The sequence below is a fragment of the Camelus bactrianus genome, chromosome 3, assembly GCF_048773025.1.
Source record: "Camelus bactrianus isolate YW-2024 breed Bactrian camel chromosome 3, ASM4877302v1, whole genome shotgun sequence".
In the NCBI taxonomy this organism is placed as follows: Eukaryota; Metazoa; Chordata; class Mammalia; order Artiodactyla; family Camelidae; genus Camelus; species Camelus bactrianus.
In genome coordinates this window covers 16,051,906-16,075,946 of record NC_133541.1, presented here as the reverse complement: position 1 = coordinate 16,075,946, position 24,041 = coordinate 16,051,906, and the positions used below count along the sequence as shown (strand labels likewise).

Sequence of the window (24,041 nt, the reverse complement as noted above, 5' to 3'; positions counted from 1 at the left end):
ATGGGTACATCTGAGCTCTAAAAGAGGCCATGGATTTAGGGATTTTTCTGTATGTGATCTCTTATAATCCTCAGAGCAACTGTATGTTTCACTGAGGAGACTGGTATTCAAGATGATTTTGCACAGCTTGTATGAGATGAAACTGAGTTAAAGCCCCTGTTTTCGGCCTGAAATCTGATTTCTTCAGATGGAAAGACATGCTGTGGTTGTTTTGAGCACAATGCTTTTCCTTATATTGCAAACGGGCACCTCAAAGATACTGATCTACTTTTCTGTATCAGCTTAAAATACTCTGTCTTACACATTTCCTATCGGGCAAGTAACAAAAATACAAATGCTCCTCTTAGCAAATAAAAAGTCTTCTTCTTTATCATGACTGGATTCTTCTTCATGCCTCCTCAAATATCCTCTTTCACCCCTGGGTCTCTGGAGGTCTCTGCCCAGCAACGCTCTGATTTATCCTCTCGGAGAGGCTGCATTCTTTATGTTTTGTATTTTCACATAAAATAACAAATATAGATATTTATTTTGGCCTGAGTGTTGTTGATTATGTACACATTTCTGTTCCTCTAATAGTCATCACAATGTGAGATTAAAGGTGACCTTTGATTCATTTTCACTGTTGGCTTCTAAACTCTCGCAGGGAATGTATAGTCCCATCTGCAGTTAGTACACTGAGCTGCATGGACTGGAGCTTAAATTGGAGCTCAAAACATGTCCTCGATGACTCACTCGTACGAAGTTCTTCCCATCATATGTTAGTCTAGATCCCTAAGAAGCAGATGGCAAGATGGAATTAAACATGCAAGAGATTTTAGGGGGGAAATGCCTGTGAGGGAAAGTGGAAAGCTGGGGATGGGCTGGGGAGAGTCACTCTCTGAGGAACAGGTGGAAACCCTGTGAAAGAGAGAGGGAAGGAAGATCCTAAATTCTCAGTTTCAGCTAAGTTTTCAAGAGCCATAGTTTTCCTTAGAAGCAGGCATGCCTCTGTCCCCTTCCTGTTCTCCAGCATTGGCTGGACCATAGGAACTATGTCCTCGAACATCAGTGTGGGGCGGATTTCAGAGTGCAGCAGCTGCGAGTACTGATCAATTAAATTCCTCCCAGTCGAGATCAGGGAGACACATTGTCCAGACTGATGCAGGACCCTTGAAGCATCTTTTTCCACTCTTAACTACATCATATGTTTTCCTTATGTATGTATATTCTTTATATAATACATCCCATGTATGTTCTTTAATGTTACCTGTTTTGTGGCACTACAGTGGGCTGTTGGCCTCACATATTTTATAAAATAAAGTATTTGAATTTCTATAAATACATAAAAATGAATATGAATACAAAATAGAATTTATATATTTGATTGTATAAGCAAAGATATGTTATTTACCTATAGTTAAATTTCAGTGGCTCCTCATTTTTCAATATTAAAGAAGAATATAAAGTACTCTATGATGATTGGAGAGTAGTATATGTAGTAATTTCCACAATTAAATACTTTGTGGTATAGAAATAAATTTTTCAGACATATTGTAGAGAATAAATACCTTCTATTCATGTAGGATTAGAGAATTGTCTTGAGATTCTCACAAAGCATAAATTGGTTTTAAAATGGTCTAACATTTGCATTTGATATGTATTTGTTTTGGAAGTCACTTTTTTTTAATTAAAGTATAGTTGATTTACAATGTTGTGTTTGTTAGTTTCTGGCATATAATAAAGTGATTCATATATACATATATATACGTTAGTTTCTGGCATATAATAAAGTGATTCATATATACGTATATATATACATTTTCATTTTCAGATTATTTTCCATTGCAGGCTTTTACAAAATATTGAATATGGTTCCCTGTGCTATACAGTAGGAACTTTTATTTATCTATTTTATATATAGTAGTGTGTATCTGTTGATCCCAAACTCCTAATTTATCCCTCCGCACACCCTGTTTCCTCTTTGGTAACCATAAGTTTGTTTTCGCTATCTTGATATATACCTTATATATTATGTTATTTGATATCCTCCATAGAATCACCTTAAACAGTGTTAACAATAGTAGGGAATTAATTTAGAGAAACTCATTATAAATGGAGGTATTTAAATAACAATTATTAAGCAGATAGCAATTCAATATTAAGCAGCCACATATAGGGAAACCATGGGTATCAAACACATTTCTAGAATCCCAAAATTTTCTTGATTTTAGGGATTAAGTTTCTCTATATTTAGAAGAAGTAGATGAAGTGTCTGTTATCTTTTTTATTGAATACCTGATGATATTCTGAGCAATATGACATTTTGTAGATCATTACTGAGGAATCTCTATTATTCCGTGAACAGAATTCTCATATTCTTCATATTTTTCACAAAGAGCCACAGAGAAACAGCAAGACAAGCTAGGAAAAGTGATTTCTTTAACTTTCAAGGGCACACATCTAATGACTCTGTTTAAACCAGCCAATTGTAGGCATTATATTTGGTAGTGACAAAGCCGCATATTTATGGATATTATTTCCTGAGGCTATAAGCCCAGGAATATGTGGAACAAAATTACTTTGAAAATTCTTATACAACATGGAGAAGGATGCAAAAAATGATTTTACCCTTTCCACTTGCACTTTTTTTCTAATGAAGTTCCCATCTCTACATGCTTCATTGTGGGAGGGGTGAGGGGTAAACAATACTTTTTCTAAGCCTTCTGCTGACAGTGAAGTTACAGTGATAACCACGGACCCTATTTTCAGGTTAGATTTAGGATTCATTAAAAGTACAGCCTACACCATGATAGGACTGATCTTAACACAACATTTTTGAACCTTCAGTTTTGTTGTTTTATTTTGAATTTTTAAGCTAATTTCACATGCCAGAACAATCTGCAGCAGCTTACTAACAGGAGAAAAGGAGAAATTCAGCCTTTCTTTTCAGCATGAACTTTTTCAATGATTCTGTTTTCTGTATGATCATCAGAATTTTCCTCCTGTAGCTGGAGACCTGCTGAGATGTGTATTTAAGTGCAGGAGTGCAATATTAGCCTTGTGTAGCAGGAAGAGAAAACTGTAGCTTTTCATGTTTTTGAAGTATTTTCTTCTAGGATGCTGATTGCAAGCTAACGGGTAATAATTTCCATCTGGTTGTGTTTTGCACCTGCTCGACACCCCCATTCTCATCTTTCTCTTTGAGATGGAAAGTTTTTTATTTTTCTTACAAGAGTGGTTAATATCTACTGTATGAATACAAATCATAACAAACATGTGGGCTTGCATAGTTTTCAACAAAAACAAGCTTTAATTAAAAAGCAGCTAAAGTCATGAGGCTCTACTTTTTTAGTTAGAAAACAAGTATGAAAAATTCCTGTGAGTTAATTTTATTTTACTTAATCCTTCCTAAGGCATCAATGACTTGGAAACTCTTGAGAAGGGTTTTGAAATAACTTACAAATTAAATCAAGTTGTAATTAATTTTCTCACAAATAAATGCTTTTTGGAAGAAACACCTGGGAGAATGATACAAAATCTCACAAATAAACGATGTTCTCTTCTTGCACGTACAGTGTGCTTTGCACAGATAAAACATTAAAATGTCCCAATTGACCTTATATTTTAGACTAAATTAGGGGTGGAGATGGTGGGAGAGTATTTCTGGATTCCCATTCATGAATGCACAGTGTTCCTGTTCAGACCAAGCTTGCGATGATATACCAACTACTTACTTGTTTGACGGACAGTGACATTCAAGTGTAATTCAATATATTTGTCAAAGTTTGTATGAAAATCCAAAATTGCCATGTGAATAGCAATTTCAGGAGGACAATCAATATAGAGTGTAAGTGATGATCATTGAATACTGAATGGTGAAATCCAAGAAAAAACAGTATCACAGAGGTAGATGAAATACACTCTCTTCAATCAAAATGTCTGTTTGCTTATAATTGGCTAAAGCTGATCTAACCATTTTTCGAGAACAACTTTGGATTCATTAATACCGTTCAGACTACTCTTTTTTATGTGAAATAATCAGGAATAACATAGGGCCTGCCCAAGAAGACCTGAATGTATTGCATTAGTAGGATGACACTTATGCTGTAGCAATGAAAGAAATATAATAAAAATCACTAGCTACTTATCACATGTATACTTCCATGGTCAATAACTGTATTTTTTCATATTATATGAGGTTCTTTCCCTGATTTATCAACAGCATCTAGCTCAGTGTCTGGCATAGTAGTAGTTGTGAAATAAATGTTTAGTTAAAGAATGAATATTTGCTTAAAGCTCATGCTTTGGTTTACTGTAAATTAACCTAGTTTTCTATTAACATATTTTGCCTTAAAAAAGTTAATATATGCTCTTCTGCATCTTACAATTTCTGTCCATTTTCTCTCTGACTTCATCTATTCAATGATTCTTTCAATAGACTGATGATCAGTAGATAGATGATGGATAGAAAGAGAGATAGACATGTAGAAAAATAGAGAGAGAGATGGAGTATTTTTCTGGAGCTTTAGTGAAGACCAAACTTAAGTAAGACAGATAAGACTCATAAACAGATATTTAAAGTGTGGTTAGAGTTCAAATTGAGTAAATTGATGATAGGGCTATTAATTCAGTTGTTGAGTGGAAGGACACTGCGCAGGGATATCTATCACAGATGTGTTTCAGGTATGCTTAAGAAATGCCCTCATGTATATAAAGGAGATATCTCAGTGTTGAAGGAACCAGTTGAACTGCAAAACCTTGTCTCAAATTTTGTTTCAAAGCAGTGTAGAGACAAAAGTGAAGTGATTTCAGCAAAGGGAAGTTTTTCCTAATAATTAAATTGGTCCAGAAGTATAAGCCAATGCTCCCGATTTTCATGGACTCTGCCAGAGTATTTACAGGATCAGAAATGGGAGGCCACGTGCAGTGATGCTTCAGAACGGAGGTGGATATCTGATCATTTCCAATCTCAAATTGAGACATTGTGATCCCAGTATGTAGAGCATAGGTGTGAGAAATAGTCTCATACAATATTTGAGAGCTCTCTACTGATCATTTATTGATTGATTTGTTCATTGGATAATTATAAATTAATGTTTAGTATGTAAAAGGGGAAAATGATTATTACAACACAAATAATTGTCAGACAGTGCACTCTGGAACCCGGTGTGTGTACTCAGCTCAGGGTGGAACAATATGGAGAGGCTAAGTAGTTCCACCTGGGATGGTATGGTTATATTTGCTTGCAGTATTGAAGAATTGAAGGACTTAGCAGTCTGAGCCACTAGTCACATGGGAAGACAAGAAAGTGCATTTTTCCCTTGAGAAACAAAAGTTTAAAGATAGAAACTTTTTTTTTAGCTTCATATTTTTATTTATATTTTTAAACTATACTTTAATCAATATGATGGTACTACTTGTAAATTTTAGAAGACAATTCTAGAGAGGTACACAGAAGCCTTGAGTAACATACTAAATTGTTTGGATGTTATCTTAAAGTTGACATGGAGTTAGTTTAGATTTCCAAATATTTTTAAAATTTTATTATTAAAACAGGTACATTTAGTAAATATTTCACAGAAGCTACATTAAATAGTGAAATGGTAGTGTTTAAAAATCTACTTCTCTTTATGTTTATAAAAAATGCAAGTAAAGCTATTTCAAGAATAGTTAATAGACACCTCTAAGTATTTGACATGAACCCTTCTGTTCATATTATTTAAATTGTCTCTTAAACACAATTGGAGTACCATCACATAATTGCTTTAGTCTCTCAACATTAATTTTTCCAAAAAATATTTTATAATAAAATAATCTTACAAAACTTTCCTATGACTTCATTTCTAATATAGTGTTATACTTTTTCAACTTGCTGACATACCACCCTATAATGATGACATTCATTTTTTCTAATTCTTAATAAGATGATCGTTTCTGGGAATTATTTGCATAAAATAATGAATTAGGATTACAGAGGAATTAGCAACAGTCCTATTAACATACACTCTCAACGCGCGTGCGCGCACACACACACACACACATTTCCTGTGGCCTCAAACTTGACATCAGAGGAGAAACATTTATTTTCCTTCACTTCAAATAGTAAATTAAAAACCAAAAGCGCAAGGAAAAAACTGGTGATCATTCTAGTTATTCCTTAAAGAAATCTAAATACCTGTGGCTTAAATATTGTTACCTACTAAACCAAAAATGCTTCAATGTGTTTCATGAAATGCCATAAACGTTTTGTTGGATAAGTATTCTAGATAATAATCACCAGTTAATCAAAAGAAACTAGACATATTTAAAAATTCTTAATTGCATCAGAGCTTGTAATTCTCTTCACTGAATTTCTAAAATCTCTCCCATTTTAATTTGCATTTGCTTCTTCTAAGTCAACATGTTTTGATCTTGTGGTAAATGTTGTTTATAACCTGAAGGTGATTATAAAACTACATCCTACTTATTACTTAATAGATCTTCAATTTAGAATCAGTGCACTCAATTTATCTCCACTAGATCTAAACAAATACTGTATTATAAAGGTCAAATTTGACTGGCACAAGTAAACAAGTAATCTTAATAAAATCTCATTAAGATGAAGCATATTTTCCACCTCCAGCTTTTGATTGAAGTTGCTTTTTAGAAGTAATTGAGGGGAAATTAGTCACATTTCATTTTTCTTGGTATGTCTTGTTTATCACTGCAAATAATTTAAAATGAGGTCAAATCAAAAAAAAAAAAAAAAGAGGTCAAATCAGAGAATGATGTTTTGTGCTTTAATTGGTAAGCCTATTTGGAAGAAGTATGAACTGATGGCTCCAGAGGTAAACATGAGTATAAAAGACTTGTTAGTTATGCTTCAGTATTATGCCTATAAATTTAAGTGTAAGATATATTTGATTAAATGATAAAGTTGAAAAGAAATCAAATCAGATACCTTTCTACTGTACTGTACTAAGAAACCAGTCATTAAGGGAAAAAAAAAGCTTTTCTCCAAGTGACATATGATTTTAGCAAAATCTAGGTATGTTTAAAAGGTTTTATTTTTCAGGTCCAATTTAATAGTGTTTAAAACATATTTCTTTTTCTTATTCTATTTTTATAAACAGTTCCACAGCTACCTTTCCTTCTGGAAAAGTTGCTGATTTCTCTGCCAAAATGGTTTTTCAGATCTGTAGCTGAACAGCTCATTTTCTCCATTAAATTCCCGTTTCCAAGTGTGGGCTTGAGTGAAATGCAGGCAGTATTTTATCTTCTCCCATTTGTCAAGTCAAAATGAATGTATCATTTCTTTTTTGTCACTTTTCTGCTGAGTTTCCGGCAACCATTAATTTCATGGAATATTAGAAAATAAGTAGTTTAGAAAGATAAAATTAAAGTGGGTTAGTTGTGCTGTTATTAGCAAAATGTAAAGTGTTTTCCCATCTGTTGAGCTATAAAAACTGAACCTCCTTCTTCTAACTTGACCTCCCCTAAGCTGTTGCACTCAGAACAATCCTTCTAAGGGTTAATCCAATTCAGTTCACTCTTCTCTTTAAAAGCCTGAAGGTCACTAAGTGTGAAAGCCCTGAGCCTGGCATACCAGGTCAGTGTGATCCGCTGCCTCAATTTCCTCTCCTTGCATCAGTCTCCCGTTTTTTTCCATTACACCCCGTCTACCCTGAATTCCTCCATGTTCTCATAACCTGCCGACCTCTTGTTGCTACTTCTGTGTGCTTTGACCATACTCTACATGCCTGTGTTGACCGGAAATAAATAGGCCACCAGATATTTCTCCAGCAAAGATGGAGTTATCCAGAATCAGTAGGAAATTGGAATTCAGGGTCTCCCACCGTGGTGAGCCACACGCAAGGCCCTGAAGGCCAGGGAAGGGGAGCACTTTTACGGAGAGGACAAGTCAGTTGGGAGGTCCGCGGTCAACAAAGAGTCATGGTTCTTCACCAGCTGAGTTCTTGCCAGGAAAGAAGAGGAGTCTTCCTTCTTCCCGTGGGGCTCTGCTTTGGTAGCAAAGTAGGGGAGCTCCCCCTCTGGTATCCCAACTCTATGTAATTGAGGTTTCTCTTAATTGGTTTTTCACATCTGCAAGGCTCCCTGCCTCATTCCTTTTAGTTCCCTGACTTCCACCACTAACTCCATCGTCACGCTTTACCAAGTGTCTTACTACTTTATACCCATATCCTCCTGCAACTTACAAGATACTCGTTTCTGCATTTGTTTATTGTTTAGAATTTCTCTAATGGGAAAGAAAATTCCATAAGAGTAGAACTTGGTCTGGTTTGTTCTCTGTCATATCAGAGCACCTAAAGCAGTGGCTGGTGCTGAATAATCATCTTCATTCTTAATGTTGAATTTAAATGATCCCAGAATATTCATTAGAAAGACCCTCTTTAGCAGAAGATTCCTCTGAGTTTATCTTTGTCCAAACCTCTAACTGCACAAGGGTTTTGCAATGATCTTCTTGTGGTTTCTCTTTGTTCTTCGAATTATATTTTGATAGCAGGTTGGGGTGACAGCAGCGGAGGAAGGGTTGTTTAATACCACCCCAGGACTATTATACTGTTGGGCTGGGGGTGCAAATTGGGGTGATATTCTTTATTTCTAAAAATACTCAAGGTTATTTTTTAGAAACAGATTATTTGTCAGAATGGCTGCTACAACTTCTACTCTTCTTGATTCAAATAATGGATCAGTTGACCATCTTGAATATAGCTGGAGCCAAGAGCTCCCCACTTAGAGGATGTACAACACATGGATGCTTCTAAAACAATGTAAAACAACAACAAAATCAAGCAGGAACAAACCAAAATGAGACAATGCAATTCCAAGCAGCCATTAATAATAATTTAGCTCTTAACTAAAGACCTTTCTAGGGGAAAACATCAAGATTATATCATACATATATAACATATGAGAAGAATTTTGGAAAACTCTCTTTAAAAAGTTTCTTTTTACCTAAATTTCTTCTCATTAAACTCGTTCTACATTGACCATCTCCCTGTTTCCTGCATCTCCTGTCTGTATATGTTCTCAGCTTCTCTCTGGACTGGCTGCTCCAACTTCTACTCCCGTCTTAAGTATTTCCCTCAGAAATTAATATTGTGATTATTGATGTGTCTTACGTAAGTTCTTATTTCTCTTACTGTTTTGACAGGAAAGCTTCATGAAAGCTTTTGCACTGACCTTATTATTTTCTAGCTAACCCACGAGGTTGCAATTGCTAATGACATTTTTTGAAATGCCTTTTATTGAAATACTTTGATCAGAGCTACAAGAGCTACATTTCTTAAAGCCATTCTCATTACTTTATTGTCATGCCTTGTGTATCACAGCTAAATTCTGAAATCAGACACTTGGCATCAGAATGCAATCATTCTGCCAGGAGAAGTGTGAAATGGTTTGTTGTTTTTGTTTTGAGGTGGGGAGAGAAATGTTGCATGTTTTGAATACAAAGGGCTTTAAATAAAGTTGCAAACTGAAAACACTTTTTTTTTTTTTACAGATAGAAAACAAAAGAGAAAAACTAAGGACTAATATGTTGGCTGAAAATAAGAGGGTACAAGATTGGGGAGTGTGCATATAATTCTTTCAATGACTTGGAATTCAGGAGCATTCTGAAATAAAATCTTTTAAAATATTACTATTTACCAAAATGAAGAATTTGTTAAAATATCATTAGCATATTAGAAACATGTGTATTCACTTTTGCTGTAAGAACAAAAAAACGAGTTCTCCAAGAACAAGAAACAAGTCTCCAATGACTATATTATGTCTTATTTTAAGGCAACACAGCCTGCTTTGCATAAGAATTTTGATTTAAAAAAATCAATAGAAAGAATTTAATCACAATGGACTCTCAGTCCTGCGGCAAATTTTCAAATTGTGCTAAAAATAATATTTGCAGTACCTGAACCACAGTTCAGTTTGAAAATTTCCCACAAGTATAATTTTATATCATCAAAATTTCAGCCAACAACAAAGGACATAGGCATGTATGTGTGTGTTGGGAGAGAGAGAATATAAATAATTTGCATGATGAAGAATTTTATTTTTTTTAATATTAACTTTTAAGAGAGTAAAATTTGCCACCCCAAGCTGTCTCTTTGGCATACAGAGTATTTTGAACTGGAAGTAATCGAGGCTCAAAAGACTCAGAAAGACACTTTGATCTTCCCCCTAACTGCCTGGAAAGATTTAGGCAGGGAGCCTGTTCCAGGACTAGAGCTAGCAAAAGAGATACCTGCAAAGAATCTGGGGCATGTGTGATGGGGAGAACTTGGCAGAGCCTAGAGATGAGTCCACTGTGTGTCCCATTGTCCCTGCATGCAGCAAACATTTGTTTCACAAACATCTGTTTATCCATCTCCATGTCATTTATCTCTCTCCCCTTTGAAGTTCTAGACCACTATTCCTTGACATCCTCTTTTGTTTTTTAGCTGAAGAGTGTATTTAAGGTGAGAGCACTGGCTGTCTTGGTGAATTACTTAGTCCTCCTGAGTCTCTTCCATGTATAAATGTTGTTAAACTTCTGTTTGATTTTTCTCCTGTTCATCTCTGTCATGTCAATTTAGTTCTTAGACCATGCAGAAGAACCTAGAAGGGTAGAGGAAAAATTCTTCCTCCCAGACAACTATTACAATATAATTAAATTATACTTACATATTTACTAATTTACTATAGTTATAGCTAGTCAGTAAAGCAGTATTAATTCTTCATACATTTGTCTAATTATATGAGTGTTGATGATATACTACCATGTCAATGAATAGCAACATGCCCTAAGAGAAAATATATTTAGGTCAAAATTATAGCAAATATAACAAGGGGTAAAGGTTAACATCAGTTAAAGTTTCAAGTATAAATTTTCTGTAAACTATTTCCTTCACTAAGGTGATTTCTGTGACACTAAGTTCTATTTGAATTTTTTGCCTGTCAGAGCAAGAACTCAGTTCTTAGTTAATAACTATCCATGCAACCCTAAGTAATTACCTTTTCCTTTAAAGTAAGAAATAACTACGATTCTCTACTAACTATAATCTCTGTTGCTCTGATAATAGAGAGAAACTGATCTTGAATCTTCTAATTATAGTTGACCCTTAAACAACACAGATTTGAACTATGTGTGTCCACTTATACACAGGTTTTTTTCAATGGTAAATACTGCAGTACAACATGACCCACAGTTGGTTGAATCCATGAATGTGGAACCATGGATTGTGGATAAGGAGGACTCATGGATACTGAGGGCCAACTGTAAGTTGTACGCAGATTTTCGACTGCAGGGAAGGTTGTGGCCCCTAACCACACATTATTCAAGGGTTAACTGTATTTATAATGGCTGCATTTTTTAGCAAGGGGCACTAGTGAATTCAGGCTTAGATATTACATTATTTCCATATACCTGGTAATTATCTGATTGTTTCGCCATATGTAAACATACAGCTTCTAGAAAAGTGGCTAACATGCAGCAAACGCTTTATTAGTTAGTTAGCTGCAGAGAGATAAATCTCCATATCTCCATGGTTTAATCTATTTGAAATATATTCCTTTCTCACCTTGGAGGGTGATGTATATAAGCCTATCTTCTAGGACAGCTTTCCTTCAAGGGGTGACTCAGGCAAACAGGCGTATTCCATTGAGCAGCTTCCCCATCTTGGACTTCTTTGCCATCAACGTTTGGATAGATACAGAATGTGCAGAATGATTCTAAGGGTCAGGATTAGAAGAATTTTATATCACTCCTGTCCATATTGATTTCGTCGTAATAGTGACATAGGCCCACCCAAACTGCAAAAGTGGCTTGCAGATTGCAATTTCCCTATGCTCTTAAAGAAGAGAAACTGCTGGTGAACGTCTATCTAATTCTGTCCAAAAAAAGAACAGAAAAATGTTGTTGGATGAATCTCCTCTACTGAGCCTGTTTCCAAACAAAATGTCTATACATTAGCTAGGAGTTCTTCTGAACTTTTGATTCAAGGCAGAAAGCACAAGTGTTCCTGGAATCAAGGAAGAGAAAAAAAAAATCTTATGTACAAAAGTAAGAAATTAGCTGTACTTTGCTGGTTTCTTTTCTCAAGAAAGGAAAACTGTATATATGGTTTAATAAAATAGAGGGAATTAGAGAAGAAAACTGTCACTATTGTTTCAACCACAATTAATGTAAATATCATTATTGCTTGAAACCATTTTGCTAGTATTTAAGCACTTGAAAATAATGACCAAAAGAGATTAAAAAAAATTAATGACATAACCCAATTGTTAGCTGCTAATTAATAAAAATAGGAATCTTTTATTCTTAATTTGAGACATCAAAGTACTGGAAAAAAATTAAAAGGCAAATCTGCATGCAATTTAGGCTTTTATTCTAAGGAAGATAACTTTTGTAAACATCTTTCTGCTTTGCTGTGAATAAATAGATTTCATAAGGAAAAATACAAATGCATTTTCAATGTTGCAGATTCTCGATTATTTTTCATTATTCCACCACTTTCTTGCATGTGAAATTAATATAAATATTAGCTAAAGATGTTGGTCTCATATTTCATATTCATAAAACACATTTCTAAAGGTCATTGAAGTAATCCTTGAAAAGACATTTAGTATTTTCAAGTGTAACTAAAATGGTATAATTACTAAAATGTAGGCCAAATGGTTAAAAGCACCCATGGCTATCATTTGGTAGATTTTGTTAAGTGGAAACTCTAGCACATATGTCTATAGTTAATCCAAGGTTAACAAGAACAAAAGTAAGCAAGCATTAATTTTGTACATCATATAATTTGGTAGATAAGTATTCACATATGGGTTCCATGTAGGAGAAATTCTCACATTTCTAAGCTTCGGTGCTGGAAAATACATTATTTGTTTCCCCAAAGATATGTCCATGGCAACCTCACCAGGAGAAAGTCTAAAGATTGAGAGGTAACATATATGCTTGCCGTGATCTCTCCCTCTCTCTCTCTCACTTAATGATGATCCCAACCTAATTATCTACATTATATAATAATACTAAAAGATACAGGGGAGGAAAAACTAATTTTTCCTCTACTGTTCTGGGTTGTTGTCTGAGATCCTCCCTATAAGAAAAAGACATTAACATAAGAAGAACCAACAGAAGATTAATAACACGTGTAACTCCTGTATACATGGGAGAGACCCAGAAAAAATAATTTGCTAAAATAGCCTAACCCTTTACTTTAAATACCACCTCCAGCTAAAGGCGAGAAAAGATCTTAGGGCAGGGATAGGGGCAGGGTAGGTGATGGAGGAAGCTATAGGAGGTTATCAGGTAAAGCACAGTAAAGGGGGGTACAGTTTTTATGTGGATTTAAGACAGTTACTTTCTTTATTGATAAGAACTTTTAGGGTTTAGTCATCCTTTTCCTGGTTCTGGAAGGGAAAAACCTTGCAAAGGAAGATTTCCCTCATAAATAAATGTAAATATCTCCTACAAAGTGTAGCTTCTATTTGGTATTGAGAGCTTCCCTGTGTCTGCTATTTCTCAAAAATAATCAGCCTAAGATAATCCATATGCCAAAGAAGCATATTTTTGAGGTGACAAATTCTGCTCTCCTTCAGAAACAAAACAAAAGGTTTCTTCACCTTCTAATACAAGCCTCTAGTTTCAAGTGACTTTATCAGTTTTGCATTTCTAAGTGTCTAAAAAAAACCCAAAAGTCTTTCTTTTTTCATTCTAAAAAAATTCTTTATTATTCAGAAAGCCCTTTGAAGTGGGAAAGGAGCAAAAGCAGGAGGTGAATAATTAAGTCCTTAAGAAAACAATCTTTTTGTTTTTACAAAAACAAAACAAAACAAAACAAAACAGCACTAAGATAACTGCCTCCTCAATTATCATACTAAGAAATAAGAAAAGAAACTCAAAAAGCCTTTCCAGCCTAGCCTTCAAAAGCGGTATACAGGCTTAGTGGGACCTGGCTTGAGAGGGTCTGGATGAAAGGCACGTGTTGAGTAGGTATTTGCCAAGCCAGGCAGCCAGTTCAGCACAGGCAGTGTTCTACTGTTTTAGGCTGTATAGTGTCGACATTTAGGTCTACTGTTTAAATGTAAAGCCTTTATCAATTTACATCTTTTTTATACTCAAGTCTTGGCTATTCTTCCCAATGTGCCTGCTGGAGCTGAGATGCGAATAAAAGGGGGTCTTTTCTATATAATGACTATGTCTCTCCCCCAGGGCATTTCTCAATAGCAATTCTTTCTAGTCAAGAGATGTTTACTGTAACCTGCACTCCTAAACTCTTTCTTTGTTGTTGTGTTGTTTTTGGAACTAGTTCCAGTTACTATGCTCATTCTAAACATAAAGAGCCAGATTGCCCTACGCCTGGGTCATTATTCAGTTCAACAGTATATATTGGACACATAGTGTATAGAAGCCCCATACAGGGCATCAGGGCTACAGGCCTGAGCAAGCAAACCTCCTTTTCCCCTTCATGAAAGTAATAGTCTATGGAGGCAGATGGAAGATTTGATGAGTCATAACAGCTAACACTTGCTCACAACTTACTAAGTGCTAGATACTTTTCTAAGTAATCAACACGGTTTATTGTAATTTACAGTTGTCTCTCAGTATCAGTGTAACCAAACTCAGGGTTTCCTCTCAAGCCCATACTTGAGAGGAAAGTGTTGGTCGAAAGAAAGTTGCTTTAATCAGAAAGCTGGCAATCTGGGGAGAAGGCAAACTCATGCCCCAAGATCAACTCCAAAGATTCTGCTCAGCATGGACTTTTTAGAGAGAAAAGGAGGGAAGAATCTCAGTGAATCATCAAGGAAGGAGGTCAAGCTCTGTGTCATTTTCCATTGTATGCAGGCTGGCTGACTCCTCGCGGTCTTAAGACATTATCTCGCCCATGTGGTCTGCCTGCAAGATTGCTGAGAGGCGTTCTGGGGGTAGAGAATTAGTCATTCTTTAATTCTTCATTCCTATTTCTTTCAGTCTAGGGAATGAACTAATAAGTTAAGCAAGGTATTGTGTGCATTTAGTAGAGCGTGAGTCAGGAGTTAGGTTAAATGTTACCTAGTGATTTCATTTTTATAATTAAGGTTTAAGGGGAAGAGAAATAGACAAACAGAAATGAGGCAAAATAACTGCTTGCAAATCCTCACTTGCCAGATATCATTCCATTTCTGTGGGATTGGGGGGTGAGGGTTTATCTTCTGTAACTTCTTTATGCTGATATTGGGCATCATATTCTCAGAGTGGAAGATGTTGTCATGGGTCTGTAGCATTTCTTTGCTGACAACTTCAGTTGCCCGCTTACAAATATGGGCAGAGTAAGCTACAATTATTTTGATCTCCATAAAGATATAGATTATTATGATCAGTAATGTCAATCCCGTTCTCTTGAGGCTTGTTTTTGGCATTGTGCTGTCCATAGCCTCAGTCCTGCTCAAGATGGAGCAGCTTATGTCATGGCTGCAGTCTGGCCATCATGCACTTGGCTTTTTCCCTCTGGTGGCAGTTATAGTACCTGTAAAACAACTGAGGAATATGCATCAGACTGAGTCTGTGACTCTGTTGTCCTAATCATTGACTGCTTGGGCATGCTTTTTTGTGACTCAGGGAGGCCTGGGAGACACCAGGTTTTTTGCAAATAAGAGGCAGGGAACATGGAGGGGCCTTTGTACTTGAAGGGTGGGGTCGGACACAGGGTTCTGCTTGGTTTCTTCAGCAGGAGATTGGTTCTAGGACCAGTCACAGATATCAGAATCTGAGGATGCTCAAGTTTTACAGTTGGCCGTCCTTATCTGGGATTCTGCATTCTTGGATTAAGCCAACCATCGATTGTGTAGTACTGTAATATTTACTGAAAAACATCTAGGTAAAAGTAGACCTGTGCAGCTCAAGCCCATGTTGTTCAAAGGTCAACTGTATTTCTCATTAAATACATTTGAGGAAATTGTCAATTCCCTTTATAATGAGGAAACTGAGGCATAGAGAGTTTGAATAAGTTCCCCGAGGTTTGAAATCTAGTGAGTGGCTTTTAACCCTGCCAGTCTGAGACCACCAACGAAGAAACCACTAGATTATCACCTGAAGATTGTGCTGCATGATAAGGATGATAATTCCAGGAGCACAGAGATTTATAAAAGCCAATAACAGAAGGAAGCAAAGGGAGTTCCCCCAGAGATATGTCCTTGGGAGGCACTGCTGGGAGAATCCAGGCAGGCAGGATCCAGGTGTGGTTCTAGGGGAGATGGAGCCTAAAGTCAAGGAGGCCAGGGATGAGCTCACTTATTTGAGGGAAAGATTTAGGAAAATAATTGGGAAGATTCCAATCAGTATTTTGACAAGGGGGATATTTGGGGCTAAATTGTCCCCCTAAAATTCCTATGTTTAAGTCCTAAGCCATAGTACTTCAGAATGTGTCCGTATTTGGACACAAGGCCTTTAAAGTGGTGATTAAGGTAAAATGAGGTCACCTGGGCAGGCCCTAATCCAGTATGACCTGTGTCCTAATGTGAAGAGGAGGTTAGAACACAGACACACACACAGGAGGGAGTCAGTCATGTACCAGTCCAGGAGAGAGGGCTCAGCAGGAGCCAAACCTGCCAACAGCTTGATCCTGGACTTCCAGCCTCCAGAACATTAAGGAAATACATTTCTGTTGTTTAAACCACCCAGTCTGTGGTATTTTGTTATGACATCCATCAATGTCAGCCTTCTGGGACATAAAACATAGTAGAGAAAGAGAAATACATACATACATATATTATGTATAATATTTATATATATATACTTATTTACTATTTTTCAGACAGTATTAAAGCCCTGCAGACACAGCAAACTGATAAGAATCTGCCCTCAGATACTTTATACCAACGTTCATGACGCATTACTCATAGTACTCACAAGTGAGTGCCATTAAGTGATTGATCAAAAGGAATGGGAGAGGCAGTCTCCCTTTGGATCCAGCTTCTGACCAAAACCTCAGTCCTGCTTTTGCATGAGTCTGAGGCAAGTTCTAATTTGTGGACCTTCTGGTCCTCAGGTCCTCAGCTCAACACATCTTCACTCAACCCACGGGAGACACTGCATTTCCTCTTGTCAACTCCAGTGGGTGACGACAACGTAATCTCTGCGGAAGGCATCCATTCAGCTTGCTGGGAATTCTTAGAAGCTGGGGAAGAAGGTAAGGCTGGGGGAATCACAGAAACGGGGGGCTTTAAGGAGAAACAACACATTAAGTATTTTGTGTTATTGCAACAAGTACATTTCTTATATTAGCTCAAATATGAACACACACACACACACACACACACACACACACACACACACACACACACTACAGTTAATACCTGAATGCATTAATACCTGAATGCAATTTCAGCACAGGTTTTAATTTGATTTTGTCAAAAGTTCCGAAATAACAGAATCAAAACCAATGAGTCACTGAAGTAGTAATTAATAATGGTTTATTGTGCACATGACAAAAATACAGTTTGTGACCCAGGAGTACTCAAACTGACACACGGAGTAAAGCTCAGTGATATATTGTTTAAGAGCAGCTTACATAGTGAGAAAGCCTTGACTGTTTATTCTTCACAGTGATTGTTGATAATATTTTGTTAAATGATATGGAATTGGTTAGTGGTTGCCTCATATTAGTTTTGACAAAAAGTTTCACTTATGATTTCCAGAAGCGTAAATAAGAAATGATCCAGGTCAAGTTTGTCTTGTGAAATACATTAAGGTTTTCTTGTATGACTAAGCTGGTTTTGGTTTTGGTCTGCCTAAGGAATTTTTAAGGTTTGTCTTTATTTGGTTTTTCTGTTGTTGTTGGTTTTTTTTTTTTTTTTTTTACAACTTCTAGCTCTTTCCATTTAAGAAAGTGATGTACAATTTTAGCAACACAAAGCAGAGCTTCAGCTGTTGTGTTGGTACTCAGCTCATCTCCCATCATGTTGGCTCGTGGTCTGTCTTCCACGCATCCTCCTTTGTGTTGTAAACTGGAGCTGGCTCTGCAGCTGAGTCTGTATACCAGTGGCCAAACTGCAGAAGCTTCTCAGTCTTGTTTTCAGTGATTAAAATTCCACACTTACAACAGTCATTACCACCTGTCTTTCCATGGTTTCAGTTAGCAATACTCCCAGTTTGATGCTTTGTGGACCCTAGCAATGGTGGAAAGCCAGCAGGAAGAGTGGAAATACTTGGGTCTCTTATGTCCTCTTCGTTGTCCTGTGGCAGATGCTCGAATGTATCAGTAGATTCATTCCTTTTAAAACGTTTTTAATCTGTTGGTGCTCTGAAAGCTTTATAAACTACTACAAAGTTTACTAAATGAGAGTATCTTTTACATCACACAAAATGAGTGTCCGAGTCCTTCCTGAATCATTCTGTCAACAGTTCCTAGTGGTTGTGGCAGCCTGCAATTTTAGTCTTTAATGACACCCATCATATTAATAGGCAGAAAAATCCTCAGATTTATAGAAAATAGTCATAATCATATGATTATAATATATATTTACTCCCCTCAACTAGAATTATAATTATGTAGGTAATTATTTCTAAAAGTATGAAAGTGTGATGTAATAGTCATACTAACAAGTAAATGACAGATCTACATACACAATTTTTTTCACAATACAAATATTAGTGGTGGTTTGGGGGCAGTTCATAAAGCACTTTAGGATATTAAGTACCTTTGAAAGCTGGAGAGTAAATTGCAACTGGGGAAAAAGGATTTAAAAAATGGAGGTGGAATGTACAGAAATTAGGACTAATTTTAGGTGCTATGAAATTATTTTCTGACATAAACATCTAAGCGAAATTTGTCACATGACATGTGAGAAAATAGTGGTTTTTTTCCCCCCAAATTAGTATGTATAATGGTAACAAAGAATAAACTTTCACAGGGAAAATTTTTTTTAAGCTTAAGATATAGAGCTATAAGTAATGGAAGTTAAAATAGAGATATAGCCAGGTGGTCCTAATTGAATTTAGGGTTTTAGTGGCAGAGCTTCAGAGATTTACTGTAATTGGAACTCAATATATGTTTCTCTTTCAGTAAAAACTTTGAAGCACTGTCTAGGGAAAGCAATTAGTATACTAAACAAAAGGTTACAAGAGCAGACAAGAGTTTCAAAATTATATTCCAACTGCATAGCCAAGGAGTGTTTTTCATTCTTCACATTTGTATTATGTGTGTATTTATTAAGATTCTTTTATTGGAAAAAGTCTTTATTGATAAATACACCTAAAGAGTTCAGTGTTTCCTCAAGAAATATAAATGATAATCAAAAATTAGAGGGGAAAAATTTATTAGTCAGAAATCTGAGAAAAATTGTGTCTAATAGATAACAAAGTGATTTCTCCATGGTAATAGAAAAATATTGTTAAAGCAAAATTAATAATAACCACAAGTAAATAGGTGTAAAATTTACTTGGATAAAAAATATAAAAATAGGTGATCATTTTTTTCCTGAAAATAACATTTTTTTTTAATTGAAGGATAGTTGATTTACAGTGTTGTGTTAGTTTCTGGTGTACAGCACAGGGAACTGTATTGAATATATTGTAATAACTTATAATGAAAAAAAGAGAAAATAATTTTTAAAGACTGCTTCTTTATCAGGAATTAATAAACCCTTAGTGGACCACTGTCTTTACTTTGGTTCATATCAAAATGACTACGGCACAGGAACAAAACTGGTAAAGCTTTCACTGCCACCTAATTCTGTTTTTGTTAAAATGGCACAGGCATTGAAATTCCTAATGAATGAACTAGAGTGGTGTGTTCTTAGAAGCCAGGACTGTTAATCTCTACAATCACCCAACCTGTGATTATATCCTCTCTTAGAAAGAAAACTGGAAATCAGTGGAAAAATGGCATTTGGATGTAATTGAGATTAAGTTTATTCATAGAGTGTTTTGTTTTCCTTATGTGCTGCCAGACATCTGGATAAAGACTGAAAGATTTAGCAAAATATTAACATCTTTCCAAGTGTCTAAATGTTGATTGCATTTTATGTTTCACTCTAAATATTTGATGAAGCTTAGTATTGTCTACAAAATATAAATTGTCCCCTTATCCTTGAAGTTATTTTCTGTAGCATTCCACAGTTAAGATACTGTCTGATTTGGAAAGAGTGAATATATGATGGAATCTTAGATTTGGAAGACATTGAAATAATATTGTTCCACATTAATATTTGTGGCTAATCATTTTAAGAATTAAAAAGATCATTTTGTAAAATCATATGTGATATTTGTGGCCAACTATAATAAGAACCTCTTTCTTATTCAACAAATGCCCTTTATTTTTGTCTCAATAAAACAGCCCTAGGCATTAAAATCATTAAAATTAAAATAAGAAACTATACAAGTGGCTACCTGTAATTCTCATTACTGTGTAGCACATTCTTTGAAGTTCTACTAATTGGAATAAATAAAATAAAATAAGATAAAAATTTGAAAATAAGAGATAAAAGGATTTATTTTTGTGGATTTCTCATGTGTATCCAATAAAACACTTCTTGGAAATACAGAAATATTTGATGAGTAAACTTTACTAAAAATAAAATTTTATCTCTTCTCACTTTATTTAGAGATAGATAGGTAATATATTTCATTCTGTTTAATGCAGAATAAAATGAAATAGAATTATAGTTAACAAGTTGGCAGAGAACCTACATAAAGAAATTGTATATTGTAATGGGAAGATATAAAACTAGGTCAGAATAAGTAAAAAGTGATTGTGCAATATCAGGAAATATAAAGCTTACTATCATAGAAGTCCTTAAAATTAATTTGTAACTAAATACATTCTTAGTAAAATTACAACAGTGCTTTTTGTCTTTAGATAAAAGTAAAATAATCTTAAATATATGTTGAAGAACTAATGTTTAATTTTAAAGACCACAAAAACTTGGGTAGTAACTCTCAGGAGTATATTATTAGTCATTGGAACATACTACAAATCCAACTTAATCAGTACTATTATGACAAAAAACACACAAGGAAAGCAGTGAAACAAAATAGAACATCCAAAAGTGGATAACACAATTGTCTAGAAGTTAAAAGCCATTTTTTGATTCAGTGAGAAAAGAATATACTGTGCAATGGAACAGGGAAACGGACTTTTGACCTACAAGAGGTTTAAAGACTTACGTTTAAAACACAAGTGTTGCAAGAAAATGTAGGAGAAACAGTTTATGTGCAATAAAGGGGTAGATAAACCTAGAAAAAGTAAGGCTGAGGAAACAGGATCTCTCAGTAAAATGTAGATGTGTATGTAAATTTTTAAAATGTTTGTAATACCAAATTATTTATTGAAATATAACTGAGTTGGGATATGTGTGTCATACACCAGAATGATAAAGCATTATCTTTTATACTACACAGGAGTTTTTATCATTTTACATTTAAAGTAAATTTTGTAAACAGGACATAGTTAATTTTAATTTTTATCTATTCTGATAAATTTTGTCTTTAAAAGCTATGTGCCATTTACCTATAAGGTAGATCACTGCTATTTGGTTTTACGTGTTTTTTAAATACTATTTTCCCCATTTGTTTTATAGTTTTATGTAACATTCAGTTTTGCCTTTTTTGCAATACATCCCCCCCTTTTTTGAGTATTTTAGCTATTTTTTTCTAGTATTTAAACTAAAAATACCAAAATGCGTAACTGACTTCTTTGTATTAATGTGAAAGCCAATTTCAAGAAAATGCTGATATCTTAAAACAATTTATTTCTACTTAATATGCACATTCCTTTTAATTCTCTATTTTAAACTCATACATTGCTATAATAGTTTTATACAATTAAAATCCATCTGTATTTTCACATATATTTATGCTTTTTTCCCTCTCAATTTATGTCTATATATCTCTGTTTACTTCTGATATACTTTTTTTCTTGGGCCAAAGACATCCCCTTATAGTTTATTCAATGCTGCTGTTCTGAAAAAACTTCTGTATTTTATTTCACAATTAAAAATACTTGTGCTGAGGATAAAAGCATAGTTTGGCAGTTAATTTCTTTCAACTAAAGATGTTTTTAGTCTGTCATTTCAGTTTTTTTTAAATAGTCTATTATTCCCTGAAAGAAATATATGTATATTATATCTATTTTATGAATGTTATATATATATAAAATATAAAATGGGCCTAGATGTGGTTTTCTGAGTACTTACATGTTGCTTAGGGTTTCAACTATATAGCAAGGGCTTGATATCTTTTAACAGTTTGGGGAACTTTGAGCCTTTTGGCTTTTGTTTTTTAAGCTGTACATTTTCAGTTGATCTGATTTCCAGTTTATTAGTCCTCTCGTCATTTCCAATCTGCCATTAAATAATTGATTCAGTTAATTTATGTTACTTCTTTTTTTAGTTCTAGAATTCCCATATAGTTATATAGATTATAATTATCTTGTCAAATATACCCTTTCAAAAATTTTGAACATATTATTCACAGGCGATTAAAATCTATTACTTATAACTTCAGTACCAGATTTATACGTGGGTCTGTTCCTACTGCCTCTTTATTCTCTTGGTCCTGGCAATTTTGAAAAATTATAGAGGTCATGAGTAGTACTACTTTTTTCTACTGGAGACTCACTGCCCTCATGTCTAATGGACAGCTAGACTGGAGACACATCATTTTAATCCAATCAGGTACTGAGCTGATTCCAGGGTGAAATTTTATAACACTCAAATTACACCTCAGTGTGCTTTTTTCTGGGCTGTAGACCTGAGTTTCGACCAAGAGCATGAAATATTTCATATTTTTCAGAGCATTATTAATCACCAGGTAGAAGAGCTTTGATGCTATCAAGTACACTTTCTGGAAATAACAATAGGAACATGGGACAAAATGATATCTCTTAATGCTCACCTGCTAACTACTCCAGTGTCATGATGAAGCTATTAACAAGTAATATGGCCAAAAGTAAACTATTTTTTTAATAAATAAAATAACAAAGTATTTCACAGGCAACAAAGTTTTATTAGCCCAAATACTTAGGATCCAACTAAGGATATTTGACCACTGCTCTGCTCTAGGGAGGTTTTATAGTAACAATAAAATTGTCATAACACGCCAGGCAAAGCAATACTTCTTTGGGTAGCTTGTGCCAAAATCTTGACAACTTTAAAGATAAGAACCAGATTAAAATGAGAAACTGAGTTTTCATTTTTAACATTTTTTAATGTAAATAGCTGTCATTCCAAATTTTAGTATGAAATGTTCAAAATACAACAACTGCAAATTAAGGGTATTTATCCAGGGGCATTTGATTTTTTGATGTTGCAAAACACTAGAAGAAATGTTTATATAGGTACTTTTCAATTACTAGCATAAGAACAAAACTGGGAGGAAAAATGTGTGAGATAATTTTCCAAGATTTCCTATTATAATTTCACTAAAGAATTTTGCTGTTTGCCATTTGACTATGTGATCAACATATAGTTTTAAAAAAAAGATAAGAAGAGTCAGGAAAGTCTACAAAAACAATTTGAATTTTCTATTTTATGATGGTACCATGTTGTATCTTACACTAGAATTGAAAAAGAAAAAACAACTATTGTGTTTGTTTTACCTGACTTATTCAGAATTAAATAATTATTCAATATTATTCTTCATTAAATCATTGGTACAGTATTTAAAGATTTTTTTTTGAAAAATAAGCATGATAGATGAGGAACTTTTTTTTCCCCAAAACATCTTTATACTATTTAGAAACGTGTAGTAATCTTTCTCTCTCCTGTATTCTCTCCTTATCTTACAAGTCTACCAAAAAACATCAATAAAAGCTGGGCTTTTGTCAAGCATTTTTATTCAAAAGCCAGGAGAGGCATTGAATGGTAATCTAAACTTCTCAGTGTCGGATTCAAGACTCCTTTTAGATATTTTAAGAAAGGAATGAAGAGTAAATAGTAAATTATGCAAGACTGGGATTAAGGACAGTGGGCTTGCTTCTAGCCTTGTGATTATGGGCAATTTAACTCACCATCTGAATTTGCTTTGTTCATGTGTAAAATTGGAATAATTCTATTTGTTAGCATGCTTTGGACTACAAGTTTTAGAAAAGCCAACTGAAAAAGAC

General features: G+C 34.7%; 1 protein-coding gene across 6 annotated transcripts in view; it reads left to right on the top strand.

The window, feature by feature from the left end:
• Window positions 1-24,041, top strand: part of CDH18 (cadherin 18) — an 884,058-nt gene that overhangs the window by 349,424 nt on the left and 510,593 nt on the right. For 2 of the 6 annotated variants that reach the window (XM_074356521.1, XM_074356527.1), the window contains one exon: window positions 16,986-17,126. The exons of the other annotated variants lie outside the window; for them this stretch is intronic. The gene's annotated coding sequence lies outside the window, so the exon portion shown is untranslated. The remainder of the gene's footprint in view (window positions 1-16,985; window positions 17,127-24,041) is intronic. 6 annotated transcript variants of the gene reach the window in all.